At 41.0% G+C, this 18,558-nt stretch overlaps 1 protein-coding gene and 1 long non-coding RNA gene across 11 annotated transcripts in view; one reads left to right on the top strand and one right to left on the bottom strand.

The window, feature by feature from the left end:
• Positions 1–18,558, top strand: part of ZEB1 (zinc finger E-box binding homeobox 1) — a 167,393-nt gene that overhangs the window by 51,216 nt on the left and 97,619 nt on the right. For 2 of the 10 annotated variants that reach the window (XM_072955353.1, XM_072955354.1), the window contains one exon: positions 8,166–8,308. The exons of 7 other annotated variants lie outside the window; for them this stretch is intronic. The gene's annotated coding sequence lies outside the window, so the exon portion shown is untranslated. Of the gene's footprint in view, positions 1–8,165; positions 8,309–15,094; positions 15,117–18,558 lie in introns of those variants that run through there. One more of the 10 variants, XM_072955352.1, reaches the window with a different exon arrangement.
• On the bottom strand, positions 14,640–15,201 carry LOC140691579 (uncharacterized). The gene is made up of 2 exons (XR_012067333.1): positions 14,987–15,201; positions 14,640–14,791 (listed from the first exon to the last, which is right to left on the bottom strand). It is a non-coding gene; the product is annotated as an uncharacterized lncRNA (long non-coding RNA).

Here is an 18,558-nt window from a genome sequence, read left to right as displayed (position 1 = left end):
TAGCACTTGCTGTTCCAGTGTCACGACCACCTGAAAGAGTTATGCTATTCCTCTGCGTGAGCCTTAGGAGGATGGGACCCCTGGAGGACACTAGGCAGCAGGACACCTGGGCCCTAGTTCCTGCTCCGCGCGAACACGTGAGGGAGCTTAAATCCCAACCACCTGAAGCTGTGAGGCCGGCCCAGCCTCTCAGCCTCCTCGTTTTATGTATTTGTGCATGCATGCGTGTATGTGAATGTGCGTGCATGTGCATTTTGTGCATGTGTGCACATGCGTGTGTGTGCACGAGAGCGTGTGCACATATTCACACAGTATGTACATATCCATTCCACGTTGTTGCTCTAAATTGAAGGGAAAAGCCAAGAACTCATTAAGTTTTTTTAATGTTTTAAATATACTGAGTGAAGAATTCTGTTCTGCAGACTTTGACATGATGCCTTCAAGTCACCTCTGTTATTGATTTTTACATGTGCTGTTTTAGGGCTTCTCACATACCCCCATATAAGTGAGGTACTGAGTCATAGCTTCACAGGGGAAACGTGAGGTTCCTTTAGTTTGCCAGACTTCAAACTGATTTCCTTGTTACGTGATTCCGTTTTTTTCTAGTAAATGTTTCCAACGGGTACCAAATTATTTTTTTACACCTTTGGACTGACTTTTTATAAATCAGCTGTAAGTAATTGCAGGGTTTCTTGCCAGCTCTGCCCTTCGCAGCGCTAGGCAGCGCCGAGGGGCGTTTCTAGTTCTGCAAGCAGAGTCCTGCGTGCTCGTGCCCCGCGTAGCTGGCTCCTCCGTTACCACGGAGACTGCGGAGACTGCGCGGTCCAGCAGCGAAGACCTGCCCCCAAGGAGCGGGGGCGGGGGAAGGAGCGGGGCGCGGGGCGGGGGGCGGGGGAGCAGCTGCTGATGGAAGCCGCCTGCTGCCCAGCCCTGCCCGTGTGCAGACACCTGTGCCCGTGGGCTTGGGGTCCCGGGGCTGCTGGCAGATAACCGCTACTCACACGCACTCGCTAGGAGGCTGGCTGGTGTGCCTATTCAGCTGCGAGGTGCTGCTGTCCTCAGAATTACAGTAATTCTTCGTGTTAGAGGAAATCAAAGAGCTACAATAGATGCTTTTTATAGGCTTTAGTAAAAGATTTAAGAATGCCCACATTGTGAGCTACTACATTTTAAATGTTAAAATGTTACAACGGCATTGAATGCAAACATTTTTTGGAAAGGATAGTATTTAAATTTGCAAGTTACTTGGAGGAAGTACTAACATTCAGTCATATAAAAGAAGACTGAACTTCGTAAGAACAGAAGATTAACAAAGAAAAATACTTTTGGGGAGAATTTGCTTACTGTTTATCATGTGGAAAAAAAGTTACACGTGAAGAAAAGTGAAGTCAAAGACTAGTCAGAGTAATACCTCCAATTGCTGTGAAAGGAGGATGACAGGCAGACAGCCCCTCTTATGCTGTAGAAACTTTTTATCTGGGGACAAATAAGTGATGACTGTGGTTCATGTCATATGGAGGTGACTTGGTGGAACACAAGAGGAGGTTTAAGTGTGTTCCTGCCACACACTTTATCCATTAGACATTCATTTAAATGTTTAAGAGAAGCATATAAATTCTAATACCTGTGTGGGTGTTACTTTTATTTGTCTTGCCCTTGGATACCTGAGTACTTGTTGTGTATGGAATAGTGTGCTGTTTTATACTCAGCACAGTGAGGCTGTGACACACTGCCTCCCCTCACGTAGCGAAGGAGACCAGTCAGCCTCCTTCAGAGAAGACTTAACGGTTGAAGAAAGTGTCGTTGGAATCATGGGGTAGCTTTTGAAAATGCAGACCCGGGTGATATGCACCATTAAAATCAGAAGGCAGCGTGAGTTTACTGAGATATGCCAGAGGCAAGGTAGCAAAATAAAATAATTTACCTTGAGCTGGTTCAGTGTGCCCAGCACACTGTAACATCTTTTGTTTGTTTTGAGGGTACAGATTATTTTGTCTTCCTGATATTTTGTTTCCTAAAGCATTGCTGGACTAGAATTTACAATTTTTTTCTCTACAAATATGCACCTACACAGTAACAATATATGCAGAGAGAACTTGTAATATAACTATAATACCTCTACCACATCAAACAAAATCAACAAAAATTCTTTATCACCTGATAGTATCTCCTTATTCAGTCTCTTCTGCTTTTTATTCAAAACTGTCGCTTACATTTGGGTTGTCTGTTCAGAATCTTAACAGATTCCATGCAGGGCGCGGTTGTTAGCGCTGCTGTGTAACTCAGGGCTGCTTCTTCCCCACCGGCTCTGCCTCCCCGCTCCCTGTCCTCTCTTTCTTTCCATCCCGCTCGTGACTTAAGAGGCTGGGTAAGCGGTCCCGTAGAATAGCCCCCGTTCTGGATTTTTCTGTTGGCTTCCCAGTTAACTTACTCCTTTAACCTCTAAATTTCCTGCAAATTAGAAGTTAGCTCCAAATGCTAAGTTAGATTCAGGCTCATCTTTGATTTTGGTGTTGGGAGAGGGTGGACAGGAATACTTCAGCCATGGGGCTGTTCCTTCCTCCACACGGGTTGCAGCCTGGGACACACAGCGTCTGCTTGGCTAAAATCTGTCAGTGGTGACAGCCGGGGCTCCCCATCGAGAGTTTCCCCTTTCCTTTCATGGTTTCATCCATTGCTGATCGTTTCTGAATCATTTCTATCATTAGAATTTGCAGGATACTGAGTATTTTCATCTGCCACACCATCCACGTTTATTAGTGGAAATTCTTGTGTAAAGGAGAAATTTCCCTCACAAACTCTGCCATTTAGATTTCCCTGAAATAGTTCATCCTAGAAAGAAACCTGGTGCTTTTAATGTCATCTGTTACGTGCATAGTTTATGATTCAAGAGTAACTTTAGGTATGAAGAGCGCATGCAGTGCCTGTGTAATTGCAGGATGTTTATAGACTGAAGATATTTCTCATTTGACTTTCATGAACGTTGTCAGTATTAGGGTAACTTTACATAGTCAGCATATACAGTGTTGATCATTTAGGAGTTGGGAACCTGTTCCCAGTTCTGCTTGGTCAGACATCCCGCTTTGCGATGAGTCAGGAGTGGTGAGTTGAGCTTTGAGGAGTCGGTTGCTTCATTAAGGCAGCGAGCTGGGCAGGCTCACGGAGCAGAGGGGCAGCACACAGGTGGGTGGCTTGGAGGGCATGGTTCAGTGTTGCTAGAACATAAACATAAATTCAGGAACAAAAAACACTTACCATTTTTATTACTAATTTATTCACTAGTCACCACTAACTCCAATTTTATTTAATACTGTTAACGAATGAAATATGAAGAAGAAAAAAATAAAACCAAAATATTTCATTTTTAGGTGACATGATTGATTAGGAAAATCTATGGCAGTCAATTTTAAAACTATTTTTGTAAACAATCAAAATAAAGCCTTGGATATAATATATCTTTATACCAGCTGAAAAGTAGTGGGAAAAGACCCCACTGAGAATTGTAACAAACAAAATATAATACTTAGCAATAAATTTGAGAAATATGTTAGACCTTTAGAAAGTGTTTTATATTTGAAAACATTTTAAGATTCAAATGGGGGAGAGGGTACAGCTCAGTGGTAGAGCACATGCTTAGCATGCATCCTGGGTTCAATCCCCAGCACCTCCATTAAAAAAAAGAAAGATTCACATAAACGAAGAGACACTGTTTCTGAATCAGGAGGATACTGGCAAACTGTTTGAATGTAAACAGTTTATAGATATCAAGGTTTACTTCTAACTTGCAAAATTTCTAGTGATGTATTTTATTTTATAGTGACTCTTACAGTGGGGGGGGGGTCTTACCCGACCACATACAGGAATGTTTTTAAAGCAACATTGTCTAACACAGTGTTAATGAGGCAGGAATAGACCTGTGCCCAGATACTAGCAGAGACTTCTCTGCTCCTTGGGGATTTAGATATAAATTTCCCTTGACCCACTGACTTCCTGGTCAGTGAGAATTAAGAGAAATACCCTTCATCATGTGACTGTCACAAATCCCTAGGACCCTGGGTCTCTTGTTTCTGCTCACCCGCAGCCCTGATTTCTGTGAGTGTCAGTACAGATGTGAAATCAGCCCCTCTTGCTAGTTTTAAACAGTTTAGCATTCTGTGAGTTTAGAAACTCTGAGTAAGTGCTAGAGCCAGCAAATTTTTTTTCTTAGTCTTTGAGCAAAACATTGTCGTCCACATCCCTGCCCTGGTCCTTCTCACACACTTTCCTAGATTAATGCAATTGCCTTCATAAAGGGAATTCTGAAAATAAACTTCTTTCTGTCTTGTGCAACATGGATTACTAGAGCATTCTGAGGAATCCAAAATTAGTCCCATCTACTTCCAACAACTTGCTGCTCATTCCTAGAGAGACCACTTAAAGGGCATTCGTTCAGATCAGTGGTATAACTGCAAAATGGATTAGGCAAAAAAATGCATTCATTCATATGCTATATAACCATAGGAATTTTTTTTAAGTAGCATAGAAAATGCTTTTACATCTTATATTTGAAGCATTAGTAGAACTCACGAAGGCAAAGATACACTTGAATGTTAAAAATTTTTGTCAGATTACAGTATTAAAAGGATTGCTGACGATTGTGGAAAATACCTGTATCGAGAGTTAACAAAGTAAATTTCAGTAGCTGTGACAGTCTTTTATTATTGCAGAATATGCAGATTTAGACGTCAAGATCCTAATATATAAGTGAGAAAAAATTTGACAGATTTAAGAATATGAAAATAAATTTGAATAATAAAGAAATATGGGAAATATTTACCCATGCACTTATCAAAAATTATAAATTATGATTTAGAGATACAATTTCTTCTTTGTACTAAAGGGTCTAAATTTGCTTAAAAGAAATCTATTATTGGCAAGATAAGTAGTGATACCAAACTCTTTTGGGAAATAATACAGGGATATATGCTGATGTTTAGATATTTCACCAGTAGGAATTTAGTAAGTAAATATTGTGCTAATTATAAATCATATATATAGAAAAATGCCCAATTTAGAGACTAACTGTAGAACATCAATGTAAAATATTACATTGTCCCTAAGTGATTATTTTTGAAGACTCTGGAACAACTGTCCAGTAGAACTTTTTGTGTTGTTGGAAATATTCTATAATTTGCATTGTCTAATATGATAGCCATTAGCCCCATGTGGCTACTGAGCACTTGAAATGTGTTGAGGGCACCTGAGGAACTGAATGTTTAAATTTAAATACTCACGTGGGGCTAGTGGCCACAGTATTGGTCATCACAGTTCTAGAAATGTGGAGAAATATTAGGTGTAAGTGAAGATAAACTAGTGAGTTTACATGCCATGATTACAAGCACGTAAATACCTGTAAATACACATGCAAAGTGTTATTCACAGTTGAAATATCTGTATTAGATTAGAAGGAAATGGATGGTTTTTAAAAACACTAAATAGAAGATGAAGTGAAGATAGTGCAGCTTCCCACACTGTGCTTTTCAGTATGGTGGCCACTGGCCTGATGTGGCCATTTAAATTCTAATTCATTTAACTCGGGTGAAATGAGAAATCCAGTCCCTCAGTCACAATGGCCGCTTTTCAGGTGCTCGGTAGACCCACATGGCTAATGCCTCAGTGTGGACAGGGCAGACCCAGAGCATCGACCCTCGCAGAAGGTTCTGTTGCAAGTGCCATAGGGAGAACTGATGGAAGATGTCATTGACGACACGTCAGTTCATTTCTAAGGGCACAAATGAATTAGACCTGGAAATTCGATTCAGTAAAAAAGCATAAGGAACAGTGTCATAAGACACCACTAGTAGCCGAGACAAGCACCCCACAAAGCACAGGCAGCAGACTGACGAGTGCTGGGTGTCCTGGTCCACGACTGACTGCTGACTGCCCGTTTCAGCCCTTGCTCAGAACTTTCTGTAGCAGTGAGATGTTGTGTTGCCCGAGCACATCACATGTCTCATCTCATTGAAGGATGGACCGGTCTGTTATTGACAAAGCCACCTGGAGAGGTCCATGTAGCAAGGGCTGAGGAGCAGCTGTGAGCAGGGGTCCCCGGTGGGGGTGGAAGCAGTCCTTCACCACAGACGGTGCGAGAAACATCAGTCAGGATGAAAAAGAGAGAGTAGATTGCCTTCAGCAATTTTGTAAGGCTTAAATTAGTTGTTAGTATAGCTTAGTAATCTGTACTTTCAAGGAAAGTGAAAAATTAGACACTAAATCTCTGAATGTGGTTAAACTTAGACTTCATCCTTCCTGCCATGGAAATGAGGCCAGAGCGCCAGTGTCCATCCATGTGAGCCAGGGCTGGAGAGGAGCTCCTGGTCAGTGCCTCTGTCCGGGGGCCTTGTTTCCTCTCTTTACCCTCCTGGGCCTGGGGTTCAGCCAGCTAGCAGAATCTTTATCTTCCAGCAAAACGTCCAGCTTTGTTTTTCCTTTACCCCTTTTAAGCACTGTTTGGCATATTACACTTAGTTCTTCGTAGTGATTTTCATCCCCTCCCCCTAAAGTTAGTTTCAAATGTTTCTTGAGTTCTTAAATAGGAAAGTTGTTGTAAATTAAGTGAGCTGCTAAAGCTTTGTTTTAAAATTTCTTCGATTTTTCCCATTTAATCCTGTTTCCCTGATACAAGATACTAGATTGAATTCTTTGTGAAATGTAAAAAGATTTTTACTACTATAATCAAGGCGCAGTCTGTCAGCTAAAACTTAGTTTTACTGATCTGAGGTCAGGGTAAATCCTAGAATTGCTGCCTGTTTTCTTACTGAGGTCAGGCTGGATGCTGCACGGCTGCCTGTGCCCTGAAATGAATGCCCCATGCGCACTGTCTGGTCTGTATTGAGGGCGGGTTCTCCATGTGCAGGATTTGGGGTTAGATGGGATCAAGTACTTTGTAATAGTTTGTTCCTCTGATTCTAGTGGCCTTGTATTTTGAATTTAAAAACATACGCATATTTAGTCAGTTACCGGTATGATTGTTCTGTTAATGATTTCAGCATTTCTTTTTTTTCTCCCTAGTTTGTCAAATTTGGAAAGAGTATAAAATAACTCAATCTCTGTTCTTGGTAATAGTCTCTAAGTGACAGGAAAACAAATAAATGGATGGTGTTCAGCTTTTCCTCTTTAAATTTTGTTTTCTTTCGAGATGGAAGAAAATGTACATATTTACTTAAAATATATTTGAAAACCACATTGTTAGAATGGCATCTTCTGATTTCAGTTTAAAATTATGCTGATGGTTTCCTTAGGCAGAATTACATAGTTACCATGTTATGTGGTTTATGTAGAGCTTCCCTTAAAAGATGAAAAATAATTAATACTAAAGCATTAAAAAGCATGTTACTTTTTATCTATATTAATATTCTTATAGTTGATACTCGGTAATATATTTTGAAGGTACAGTGTGATTTCCTGATCTTAAAGTATTCCATTCCTTTTCAGGAATTTGGGTTGTAATAATAACAGTTATGACATTTTCTCATAAATATTTTAAGATACAGCATTTAAAAAACATTTTCTTAAGTTATTTAATGTCTGATTAGAAGTTAATATTATTACTATTTTTAAATGACACATTTCAGTGTGCCAAGAACTGTTGAAGGCTCTGCAGATAATCCGCGTAAGGAAAAAAAAAGCAGTCCGGGCCCCTTCCCTCCGGATCTCATCACATGTAGCGGATCGCTGCACGGATGCGGCATTTAATCCAGTCGAAGGGCTGCTTTTCTAGTGGTTGACAGGAAATGCGTGTATGAAAGAGAGAGTCAGGACAGAATTTCTTTTTGCTCTTTTTAAGTCGTTGCTTTTCAGTGAGTTAGCTTTTAAGTGTCATTTACAAGTGTGATCATTTGACAACCCAGAATTCCCTATGTTTTCCTCAACTTCCCAACCACCAGCTCAGTGCTGAGGTGGAAGCTGAACTAGTCATCTAAGATTTTGGGTCTAAAAGTGATGTTTGGAGCAAGTGATATTCTTTAGGGAAGGTATTTTTTTTGTGAAAGAAGATAATATGGCTTTTGGAATACTTAGGATTTTATCTAATATACTTCTTCAGAACCTGCAGTTTGTATTATAGATAAACTTGAACCCAGTGATATGCTCTCAGTATAATACTTTACTCTTCTCTCCTCCTTCAGGAAAATCTTAAACTTCCACCACAGGAAGATTAAAAAGAGGTCCCTCCTGCACCGGGAAAGACCCACAGGTCTTTTTCAGTGCTCTTGGCGGTGTGAGGTGTGGGAACTTGATGAGTTTGTGTCAAGCTCCTTGTTCTCTAAAGGTAAGCGCCCTGTAGGAGTGCGCACCCCGGGGCCCAGGCTCCTGGTGCGGGGCTGGTTTTGGAATGCACCATCGAGGGTCCACACCACCGGCCTGTGTTGCAGGAGCAGGGCCCCAGCAGCCTCCTGGGCAGCACAGCACACGCACCCCACGGGACAACGTGGCTTTCCGTGTTGACACGGGGAGCACATCCTGGAGATGTTTGGACGCGTTTTTTGTTTTGTTTTAGATTCCACTTACACTAAAACTTGTCTGCCAGTTCAGTCTGCGTGTGAATCAGTTTCATAGCCGCTGAGGTTGATCCGTCACCAAGAGCTCTTCTTAGATGTATTAAGATTTGCATTCAGGAATTTTGAAATGATGACAGCATTTAAGCAGTTGGGTGACTTAATAGCTTAAATGATAGCCAGCTTTGAAGAATTGTTTTTCATGATCTTCTTGAAGCTCACCTTTCCTTCAGAGAAAGTCCCTCAAACCACTTTTTAAATCTGTGTTAAGCTTCAGACATTATAGAAGCTTAATATGGAAGATGTTTGTCTTCTTAATCTTTAATAAGGATGTGATCATAAAATTTTTGTCAGATCCTAATGGAAAACAATCACTTAAAATCAGCCCTTTTTTCACCCATCTTACAACTTTTTCCTGTCTTCAGAAAAGATAAACATCGGTTCCACAAGGGAAACCTTATGAAGGACAAATGAATGAATATCTTACCTTTACTTCTCAACTATATAGTATCAGAAGACCTCCTGTTCTGTTGTAGTTTATGGGCACCTCTCACAGTGACCAACCCTGAACTGTCATCTGGTTATCATTCACTGATGATGAAGAACAAGACTGTGATGATTTTGAAAGTGTCATCAGGATTAAAAGCAGGTTAGTGTAGGTAAGAGTGATGGACTGTCCCCGGGAGACCAAATGTCTCACAGCACGTTCCAGGCTGTGGTCACCAGGACCCTGTGGTTGACAGGGAGGGCTCAAAGTGCTGGTGAAGAAATTCAACCTGTCTGTATCCAGTTGTATTCATCTTTTTTTAAAGCTCTGAAAATGATCGTGGAAACTTTAGTTTTGAAAATTGGAAGCTTTTTCTGAGCTATTTACATTTGGGAGAAATCTAATGATTTTTGTTTAGTGGCCTTATCTTTGATTTATGTTAATTTTCTTTTCTTTTCAAAGCAGTTATTTCTTCCTATATCCATATCACAAAAGATACTAAGGAAAAATACTCTTCACATTTGCTTTTACAAGGAGTAAAAGTACAGCTGAGACCTTTTATGGAAAATCTTGAGAACCAGTGTATGGAGTTGAGGAGTTAGAACTAGTCTTGCTCATTATAACCGCAGGCAACCTTAAAAGATTTAAATCTTCAAAGTAAACATGATGCAGGTTATATTAGTGAAGAAATAGAGATTACTAAGTATTTTTAAATAATTTCTCTACATAATTTTCTTTGAATTTTTAATTTGTGAGAACATGTTAAATATTCTTAACCTTTACAATGGCATAGAATAGAATGGACAAATGCATTAATTCTTTGGGCCAGTTGAGAAAAAAATTTGATTTAAAAGTCAAACCTACTGAAAATGCAAGGTCAGGTGTAAAAACAACTAAGCAAGTTATTCTTTCTTACCTCAGCTTAAGCTTTTTTATAACTGAGTATTTTTTAGTGTAAAAAGACCCCCCTCTCCACATCTTTTTTAAAATGAGCTTTGTCTTACTGTAGTGTTGACAGCATACTGTCTAAAAAGAAAAAGAATAATTTCATCATTCTAGAACCAGTGTTCTGATTTCACCTCAGTTATGTGGCATGAATAGATAAAATGGGGGCCTTTGAGATCTTGCCTTCTGTATCTAGAGTATCAAAAATAAAATATTTTCCCAATAATTCTCATTAATAACTTCTATCATCTCAATTTGGATCAGACAACAAAACAAATGACTGTTCTGTGATTTTGATAAGATACAGGAGTGAAAACCCAACACGATAGCCCTGAGAGATTCTGCCCTTGGAACCGGGTCTGGGAGACTTTATCTTTGTGTATACGTGCACGTACTTGAGCATACACACGTACACACATAACCATGCACACATACACGGCCCAGAGTTTATTTCTTCTTTTGACTTAGTGGGAATAATTTGTCAAAGATCAGGTTTCTGATTTGTCTTGGACTAGTACTTGAATGCTGTGTTTTGTTCTTGTTTTTGAAGAGTCATAGCCAGTCATGGAAACAGTCCCTGGAAATTCAGTTTCCCTGGTAGGATCATGTTCCCTGCCTAGTCTAATAGCTGGACAGAAGTGAGAGAGGCAGTCCTGTGTTTACCAATATTGATTTTTTAGAGAAAGAAAAGCAAGGAAGTTCTAGCCCAGTCCCCTCCTTGGAGCCATCTAGACCAGCACTGTCCAGTATAAATACAATGCAAGCCACAGACCCACGCTACATGTGTAACTTTAAGTGGGTTTTTTTTGTAGCCACACTAAAGAGGTAAAAAGAAACAGGCAAAACTACTTTTAATTATATTTTATTTAACCTAATATATATAAAATATTATTATTTCAACATGTAATTAGCACAGAAATTTATGAGGTGTTTTACATTTTTCATACTAAGCATTCAACATCTGGTGTGCTGTGTATTTTACATTTCTGGAGCATTTTGAGTGCTCCATGGCCACGTGGGGCTCAGTGCCCCGGTGTTGGTGCAGACCTGGACTGAGAGCAGGGTTCCCATTCGAGCCTCATCCCTACTGACGTCCCCTGCGAGCTGCCCCGGGTTAGTTTCCAGAGGACAGAAAAAAAAAAAAAAACACCTCGGATGCCCAGCTTAATTTGAATTTCAGATAAATAACAAATAATTAGTGTGATTATGTCCCATGCTGTATTTGGGACATACTTAGAAAAACATTTTATCTGAAATTCTAATTTAAGTGGGTGCCTTGTGCTTGTGTTTGACTGGATAGAAGCCATCAGGCCGCCTGCACACGTGCAGGACTAGAGGACAGATGAACTCTTACCCTCTGGAGGGTGTTTATAACCCTCTGAAAATCAGCGTGCAAACCAGGAATGCTGCAGCCCATTTCTTTCTAATTCTTTAAGGTGTTTAAAAGACAGGAAAGGGGCTTATATGACAGAGACTCAGTCCTTACCTATCTAAACATTTTAAATCTAAATTATTACTTACATTAAGCTATGAAGATTATTAACTTGTAAATTGAATGATTGGTTACTTGAGTTTATCAAGTAGAACTTGTCTAACGGCACACTCCTAGTGTCATATCTTACGAAAGACAGGTCACCCTTGGTGACGACCTTGGCAGTGTTTAGGGTCCTGGCTACTGGAAGTTATTTTCCTACTGTTGGTTACCCGTGCAGCTGCCACATAACTCCCGAGGTGGCAAGCTTAGTTGTTCGATGCCAAGATGAGGCTTCCTTCCCATTACAAGCACTCAGGTACCTGTGAGTCTGCTCTGGAGCCGACCTTTGTGTCCCTACCCAGCCGACCACCACTCAGCCTTAGACCAGCATCACTCATTCCTCCTAAGGGCTTCTTTTACAGAGGAACAGCTCTCCATTCTTAGTCTGTAGCGTTCTTTAGTGTTCAGACTCTAGTGCCATGTCCCCTTCAGCTGTAGAGAAGACCACATAAAGCTCTCGTTCTCTGCAGACAGTGGTTCCACCGGCTCCACACTCCCTCCCAGGGAGGGTGACAGTAGGGACAGCTCCTCCTAGGAGCTCCTCCTCAGCCGGGCGGAGGAGGCGGGTCGACAGCTCAGTGGTGGGTTTAAGCCATGGCGCATTCCAAATCCACTCCCGCTCAGGAGAGTGCCCCTTGAATGTGGATGTGTTTATAACTACTGCCTTTCCTTCAGAGAAAAAGAATTACAGGTAAGTGGGGGTGGGGGCAGTGATCCAACAGTTATTTTTAAGTAGGAAATTTAAGGATGTGAAAGTGTTCCCTTTTCCCCAAAACAGTCACTTGAAAACCTCAAATATAGCCTGTGTTATGTAATATTTTTCTTCCTCACTCTAAGAAGGGGTTGAACTTGGTGGCAGGGAGAGATGGGAGGAAACAACTTACTGTCCTTTGAAAGCTATGACTATCACATATTTTCATGTCTAGAAATACCCTGGCTTTATATAAGAATCTTATTTTGCCTAACTTCTAATGTCTAAGGTATGAATTATTTTGTCAAATTAACACCTACATCTATATATAGGTAAGGTGTTCAGCTTTTCCAAGCTAATATCTTTAATAGCAATGAGTAAATTAACGATTTGTGTTTGGGTTTTCACTTTTATTCTCAAGTCTGACTTTCTTTTGCTTAAAAGCTTTAACCTTATTGCTGAAACCAAAATTTAAAGTGGTAAAATACCTTAAATATAACCTAGCTTCCCTTTTTACCAAGCAGTATTTGGATGAGGTACAGAAGTCTGTGAATACCCTGAAATTATAATCAAATTCTGTATGTGTGTTTTTTGCTGGGAAGAATGTCTGTAATTTTTATCATATTCTTGAAGGGTTTTGTAACAAAGTTTGGTTAACTGCTGATCTGGACTAAGGTTATCACTTTACTGACAAAAACTGAGGTTCAGAGAATATGTTACTTACCTTCATTCATTTAAAACTTAATACTTGTGAAAACTAAAGTTTATTTCTAAAAAATATTTTACTTGGAAAAAGCTTTAACTTGAATTAATTAAGCCTAAATGGAAGCAGTTAATTTTCTAATGGTTTCTTCTGCTCTACCCTGACAGCAGTTACCAGTTGTTACATAAAAATGAGAACTCATTCAAGTATGAGACTGTGTGATACAGTCTTGAAGATGGATTAAAGAAAGAATGAATTATCTATTGTTATTTGAATCCTATTTTTCTCCTTTCAAATCCTTCCTTCAAAAAGAATTGAAACTCAGGGGGAGGGAATAGCTCAGTGGTAGTGTGTGCTTAGCATGCACGAGGTCCTGGGTTCAATCCCCGGTACCTCCATTAAAAAAAAATAAATAAACTTAATTACCTCCCCCCACAAACAAAATGAAACAATAACAAAAAAAGTACTTGCTTTAAAAAAAAGTGAAAACTCAAGAAAATAGGTGAATGATGTTATTTTTGTTATTTTCAGAGTATTAAAAAACAGTTAATTGCCTTAGTAAACGTCGCAGTGAGCAGTGGTGGACTCCTTCTGTTCTGAACTCTAGTTAAAGAAACTGTGTAGCAGACTGTGTACACTCGTTTTTCAGTGATAGAGTATTTTAAGGTTATTCTTTTTAGTGTAAGATGCTTGTAATATTACAGTAGGACCTTAGAAATGTTAAGTAACAAGTTCTATATTAATTAAGAAAACTAATACTTCTTTCTCAAATTAAAGGAATTACCATTTTTTCTTTCCTTTTAGTGGTACTAGCCAGTAAAGTCTGCCTAAGTCAAGATTTAATGAACTTAAGCCGTTAATTGAATACTAGACTAAAAAAAAAAAATTTGAGGGATGATAAACAGAAAGCAATTATTTTCCAAAAGGAATAGAAAAAAAGACAACTGAGGATATTAGCTATATTTTTAATTTAAATTTAATTATACTTACAGATTCTAAAATTGGTAGCCTAAAGCTCGTTGTAGAAAATGCCACTGATTTCCGTAATAGGTTACAGTTTTGTTTTGTTTCCTCCTTTGGGCATTATCACTCATGGTGATTATCTGTTACCCTCGCTGCCTTTATAGCAGGTAACCTTCTAAGTCAGAAGTTGTTATTTCATCCAGGAAGAACAGTGTGTAAGTCAAGAGGCCTCCTGTGTTACTGTCCATGGGTAATTCTAACAAATAAGAAGTTATATCTTTACTTCTCATTCAGTAGATCATTTTATGTTTAAAATAGAAAAAGATTAAATTCTTCTTAGGAACATCTGCAGATATTTTTAAGTAGTTCTTTTTTAAGTTGAGGTAGACAGGTATTAAATACTCTCTTTGCTTTCAAAGAAACTGAAATGATTAACTGACCTACTCAATTCACCAAATCAGAGGTGGAGATTTTTTTATGGCAGATTAAAAATAATCAGCATCTGAATGTAGATGAGTAGGAATTTACTTATGATCAGTTTTATTTCAGAATTTAATTAACCATAGATTATTATTTTAAATTGAACTTTCAGATAAACTTAACTGTGTATTAAAAGTAATTTCTCTATGTGTGCCCATATGCCTGACTTATATCTTTTCTGTGTGTAAACAATTTAGCATTCAACTCTTGATTTCCTTTAAGGTCGTGTATCCAAAGCTCTTTTAGCAATTTCACTGTTTATACTGCAGTTAATAGGCTGAAACTTCACCACAACTGCCTGCTGTGTTCTTGTACAGGAAGTAAATCAGTTTATTCAGTCATGAGAACAGAGAGGTGAATAAAGCGCACGGTGCACCCTCAGAGAACTTGCAGTCCGCTGGGGATGTGCAGACAGAGGCAGGGACGCTGGCCTCTGCAGTCAGCCGCGACTTCACTGCAAAAATGAAACTAACTGAATCTGAGCATCCTTAGGAGTCAAACAAAATGGGAAGGCAGAGGAAGCGTTTGTGAAAGCCGAAGGAAGAAGGAGGGAAACACTTTGGAGAGCGGGGCGGCGGGGAGAGCTGTGTTTCAGGTTCCGGTGAGGTCCTGGCAGGTGGGCTCCACCCGGAGTAGCGCTAAGACTCACCATCGTGTCTGTATTTTTTCTGAAACTCTTCGTCAGAGCCCAGTACGCATCTCTGAGAGTGAGCATATGGGACGTGTGTGGATCTGGGAGTCTTGACAAACGGAATGTCCGCGTGTCACCGTCACTCGAGGTATGGGAGACAGAAGCTCCCCTTCCCTCCAGGCGGTGTCCCCCCGCCCTCCCCAGGGCCCCCGGCCTGGCCCGCGGGTGCGTGGGCGGCGTAGGCCGTGTGTCCGTCCTTCTCCGCAGGGAGCCGGTGTCCGCGGTCCCGGTCCGAGCCCCGAGCCGGGCTGCTGGTGGTCCTCCGCGCGCACATGCGCGCTTCGCAGTCCGAGCCTCCGCCCCAGGAGGGACAGGAGGGTGTGAGTGCGCGGGCCAGAGCGGGCTTGAGCTGGACTGGCGGCAGCAGGCGTGAGGAGTGGGCGGACGAGAGAAGGAGGGTTAGAGGTCGCGGGGCGTGGGGCTGATTCCACGCGGGGTGAGGCGGGCCGAGGGCATCGCGCAGGCGCTGACGGGCAGAAGTGGACGGTGGCCCCACCACTGGAGAGGAACGGATTGTTGTTTGAGTTGTAGTGATGCAGGCGGGTGATTAATTCAGTATCTGCTGTGTTCGAGGTACTGTGCACAGGGCTGCTTTACATAACCGAGTAACTGTTGATTGACAGAATGATCTTCCGGCCTTACATTCATTCGGAACAGTGTGTCAGCAGGGAGCTCTTCTCCTGGGTACGGCTATAGATCTTGTCTTCTCGCTCGCTAGTCTTCACCTCTGCAGATCTCATCAGACACCCTTTTCTAAATGTTGGTGGGAATGGTTCTGTCACGTCTTACGTTTTCTCATATAACACGTGCGTATAAAAACCTCCCCCTGAAGTAGTGCTGATTTCACTTCCAGGTGAATTTGCACTTTAGTATTGCGTGATCTGAAGGGTGTTGGCATGCCTTCATGCTTTAAAAATTGTGTTGCTATCATTATAGTCTTTCCTTTAATTAGCACAATAATCACACCTTAAAAGTGAGTTTATTTATATGACATGATTTCTGTTTACTTTCTGAAACCAGTACTTTCAGAGGCCATTGAAATTAATTTATGTAACATATACCTGTGAAACATGGTGTTTAGCTGAAGGTGATGGATACAGAGAAGGATTTCTGCCTTGCATCACTAATGCCATAGTTGGGGGACCTGGAACACACAGAAATGGTGTGTTGAAACAGATTATTCTAGGATTAACTGAGTGGTGTTGAAAAAGCCGTGAATCCAGGGAAGAGAAATTGTGGACTGTGATATCAGAGAAGAAGTGATGGAGGGGGTAGAATTGAATTTGGGTCTTGATGGCTCAGTGGGAATTGGAAAGGTGGGGCAAGGGTGATGTTGTGTGAACAAGCAGAACAAACTGCGGCGTTTACAGCGCTCTGGAGAAACGGCCAGATGGCAGCAGAAGGCAGAGCGCGGAGTGGGAGGAGTGTACTGAGTCTTACAGGTCAGGAGACGCTTTAGACTGCTCAATAGATCGGCAGGCATAAGGGCGTGGATTAGTGACTTTTAGATTATCTGTAAATGTAATTTTACTTCACTTACACGGTAATGAGCTAGGTTTTACTTGTTATCATATGGTAATTATTTAGATTTTTATCTTTTTGGAAACCCCTGTGAGATGACCCAAGGGAACAAGTGATGATGTTTTTTCAGTTCAGAGAGTCTTCACCTGAGGTCTGTGGAGCAGCTTTGGTGAGTCTGGACCTCACTGAAAATAAAGCAGAAGTTTAAATGTGTATCTTTTCTGGAGGAAGACTCATTGACTTCATCAGAGTTGTAAAGGATCTGACAGCTAAAGAAGTTAATAAAACAGCCCTTGCTCTCCTGACTTAAAATCTTTTTAATCAAACACCTGGCTTCCGGCTCCTGCACCATTAATTTTCCCTTCACTACTAGATCTTTTCCATCCACATATGGATAATGCTGGCTTTTTCTCCCATCTTAAAAAAAAAAATTTCTTGTTCCCGATTTTCCTTTCAGTCACTGCCCAGTGTCTTTTGATCTACAGGCAACCTCTCAGAAAGAGTCGGCTGTGCATAGGAATTGAGTTTGTTTAGCCCCTGCCACTCCGTCCAAATTGTCCTCCTTACTGAGCCCATGAGGGTCACTCCTCAGCCCTCATCTTGCCTGATCTGGAGCATCACTGAGTGCTTGCTTTATCTGGCTCTCAGATACGACACTTAGCTCGTTTTTCCTCCCGCCTCTCTGCCTTCTGCCTTCTGTCTCCTCTGCTGAGTCCTTCTGTCTTCAGCCCCTAAGTCGGAAGTGCACCAACGTTGAGAATTTGGACCTCTTTTCTCTGTACCTTTACTCCCTTGGTGACCTCATCCAGTGCCATGGCTTTAGATGACCGTCTGTTTGCTGATGAGCAGAAGTCCTTTTCTCATTCCAGAATGTAATACGTAAAACAGACTCCCTGTCTTCCTGCACCAGAACCTCCTCCTGCATTTTCCCTTCTCCGTAACTAGCAGCCTCATTCTTTTGGGCAGCCTTGGCGTCTTCCTTGTCTCCTGGCTTTCTTTCATCCCACATCTCTGTCACCATGTTCTCTTGTCTGTACTCTTAAGAAATGTTCAACAGCCAATCACAGATCACCATTTCCACTGCTGCATCTCTGATCCAAGTCACTGTCACGACTTGCCTATGTGACTGCACAAGCCTCCTGTGATGGTCTTCCCGCTGCTGCCCATTATGGACTTCAGTCCTTTCTCAATACAGCACATACAGTAGTTATATTAAAGTATGAATCATATGGTGTCACTTCCCGGATGAAAGTCCTTCACTGACTTCTCATCTCAATCAGAATAAAAGCTAAAGCCCAAGAAATCACCTTCCAGGCTCCGTCCTCTGCTGGACCTCATCTGCTCTTGGAAAGTGCGGGCAAGTTCCTGCCTCAGAGGCCTTGTGCTGGCTGTTCCCTCTGCCTGCAGAACTCTTTCCCTGTGACCTGGATGGCTCGTTCCCGCATCAGGTTGGGGTTTTTACTCAAATGTCAGTGTGTGCTTTCTTTAGCCCCTCAGTCTAAAATTGCAGATTTGCCCCACTCCATCCAGTTCTTCTTCCTCCCTTGTGATTCGTCCCTTGTGAGCCCTGTTACCATCTACTATTCCATATATTTTGCTTTTCCTGTTCATTTCCTCCCTTCTTCCACTGGGATGTAAAGGCAAGGATCTTGTTTGCTTCATTCACTGCTCTGTCCTCAACACACAGACGCGTGGTTTCTAGTTCACTTTATACACTTGGTTAATATTTGCTGAATGAATGAATGCAGTTTAAAAAGCAGACCCCCAAATTAGAAGTCGTTTAGAGATTTTAAGAGCCCTGGATCATTTAATAAACACTCAAATATTTCAGTAAACAGCATTCACGGAACTAAAGGTATTAGAAATGTGATGGTACGTACTGATACTATAACATGTGTGGAACTTTCTTTTTTGAACAAATCTTTTACTCAATTTTGTCTAAGTGTAGAATGCTGAAAAAATGTTATTTGAAGTTAAGTATGATCATTATTTGAGTATGCTGTAACATG

This window comes from Vicugna pacos, chromosome 35, assembly GCF_048564905.1.
Source record: "Vicugna pacos chromosome 35, VicPac4, whole genome shotgun sequence".
Taxonomy (NCBI): Eukaryota; Metazoa; Chordata; class Mammalia; order Artiodactyla; family Camelidae; genus Vicugna; species Vicugna pacos.
Note: the sequence above shows the minus strand (reverse complement) of the source record. Positions and strands in the feature narration are given on the sequence as shown.